The sequence below is a fragment of the Sturnira hondurensis genome, unplaced genomic scaffold (genome assembly GCF_014824575.4).
Source record: "Sturnira hondurensis isolate 20B ecotype Veracruz unplaced genomic scaffold, ASM1482457v3 Scaffold0022464, whole genome shotgun sequence".
Lineage (NCBI taxonomy): Eukaryota > Metazoa > Chordata > Mammalia > Chiroptera > Phyllostomidae > Sturnira > Sturnira hondurensis.
Window position 1 is genome coordinate 2,145,414 of NW_028095095.1, and position 2,446 is coordinate 2,147,859.

General features: G+C 53.1%; 1 non-coding gene across 1 annotated transcript; it reads right to left on the minus strand.

The window, feature by feature from the left end:
- Window positions 1–1,205: 1,205 nt before the first annotated feature.
- TRNAC-GCA (transfer RNA cysteine (anticodon GCA)) lies at window positions 1,206–1,277 on the minus strand. The gene has a single exon. It is a non-coding gene; the product is annotated as a tRNA-Cys (tRNA).
- Between the last annotated feature and the right edge of the window lie 1,169 nt (window positions 1,278–2,446).

Sequence of the window (2,446 nt, forward strand, 5' to 3'; positions counted from 1 at the left end):
TGGGGGCAATTCCAATGGCACAAAACCAGCCACAAATTCTCGTAGCCGCTGTTTTCTTCCAGTTCACCCTGACCCTACAGGGCGCTCGCTTAAAGCCAGAGAGAGTTTTACCAGTGTCCCTACTCCAGGTGGCCCCGAATTCTGGCTTCTTTCCTCCCAGGCCTGAGCGGCCTCCAGAAGTTCGCTCAGCCTCTCTGCCGCCTCCTCTGGACCAGAACCACCCGCACAGACAAAGCAGCTTCCAGAGTGGAGCTTGAACTTCCTGTTTCCCGTCCTTTCCCAATCTCCACCTAGTATTTCCTGTGTAACCAGTCAGCTCTTTGATGCTTTTAACGAGATGTTTCCAATATTTTCCCACCGTTTTTATTGGTCCTCATAGGACAGATTGTTTCAAATCACCTTGTTCATTAAGGAAGGTGGGGATCCCTTTCCAGGACTTTTTATACCCCTTATGTTTTCACTCCATTCGAATTAAAAAATATCTTATATAAAGTAGAATCTACTCCTAAGCATTTTCACCAAGGAAATACTGACCTAGAGTGAAAAAGAGAAAGGGGTAGGACAGACAGGCGACGGAAAGGAGAGTCAGGGGTCAAGTTCACGGCAAGGGCAGCTCCCTTGAGAATCCGGAGTCAGGCAGAGCCTTCACTGTTGACAAGGCTCCCACATCCTCACAGTTGCCTCTGGGAAGCAAGTGGTAGGAGTGAGGACAAAGGGACAGCCTTCTTTCTGGAGATTACAGTGAGGCTGGAGAAATGAGATATTAAGGGAAAGAAAGTGAGGTCCCCACACAAGCCAGAGGGGCAAGAGTCCTGCGTGGTCTGGCCAGTTTCATCAGCCTCTTCACTTTAATGAGACTGCAGCAGCCACTGTCTGGATGATGGTCCAAATCCTCAATTAAAAAAATATTTTATTTACTTATTTTTAGAGAGAGGGGAAGGGAAGGAGAAAGTGTGGGAGAGAAACATCAGTGTGTAGTTGTCTCTCATGTGCCCCCCACTGGGGACCCAGCCGGCAACCCAGGCATGCACCCTGACTGGGAATCGAACGGGTGACTCTTTGCTTCACAGGCCCGTGCCCAATCCACTGAGCCACACCAGCCAGGGCTCAAATCCTTAATTTTTATCAGAGTGGTCAGATGTGGGAGGAAGAGGCAGAAATTTCAGCACCAGCTTCAGTAACTAAAGGGGGGGGGTCAAAGAAATAGGGGGCACCCGGATTTGAACCGGGGACCTCTTGATCTGCAGTCAAATGCTCTACCGCTGAGCTATACCCCCACCTACACATACTTATTCATTAACACCTTTTCACCCACGGCACTGCACCCAGGATAGCTATGTGTCTACATGTAGTGTTTTTTCTGCATGTCCCGGAGGTGGCCAGTCTTCTCACTCTACTCCTCTCTCTTATCTCCCCTTCTCCACTGGTTGTTCTCCAGCCCTCCTCTTCCTCAGGCTTTGGGAATGGCACCAGCCTTTATACTGGAAAGGCCATTTGAGTCTATCCCAGTGTTTCTACCTAAGCCAGCACATACTCCTAAGGACAGTCGCAGTCAGTTCTGGGTCGCCAGTGACCCTCCCACTCAGTGCAGGGAGAACCTTGTCCTCATCCCAAGGCCGCAGGAAGGGCGCTCCTGTTCTGGACACAGAGCATGTGAGGCACCAGGCCCTGTCATTCACGGTGAAGACAGAGACTTGAAACATTGCCCTGGCTCCTCAAAGAGTCTTAGTCCCACAGGAGACAAACCCAAGAGCCATGGTATTCCTACAAGAGGGGCAGAAGGCCAGGAAGAGAGCTGGGGGAGCAGAACTTAAGGAGCTACCCTGCCTGGGGAGTCAGGGGGCCTTCCTGGAGGAGGTGGACCAGGAGGGGTTTGCTGGAAGAAGCTGGAGAGGCTCTGGGGCCAAGGGAGGGATGAGACCAAAGACCAGGCGCGTCTGGAGCTCCGTGAGGCTTCAGGCTCGTGTCACACAGAAGGTGTGTGCCCACCGACCCAGGAAATGCTTTGGGAGTCCGGGTTCCTGCCAAAGCAAGGAGTGGGCCTGAGCCACTGTTCCGTAGGGAAGGCCTGTGACACAGCCTGACAAGCCATGACCTCAATTAACGCTCACAACCACTCTTCTGTTGTCTGATTCTAACGCAGGCTTGGCCAGGATGGGTCCAGGGAGCACAGCCCAGGCAGCATGGGGAGCGAGGGGCCATCGGGGTCTGGGCCTGCTATGGGTGGCAAGAGCTGTCACTGGCCTCCTCATTCACTACTTCATACTAAAAGTCAGTTTGGCAAGGGGGCATCAGATTTGAACCAGGGACCTGCTGACCTACAGTCACATGCCCTGCCCCCAGGCTAGGGTACACCTCTGGAACTGTGCCCCTGGCTGCTGATTGTGGACTCTCACAGCCCAGCTCCAGGGAGCAGGCAGCCAGCCCTGTGACACCCTGGCTCCAC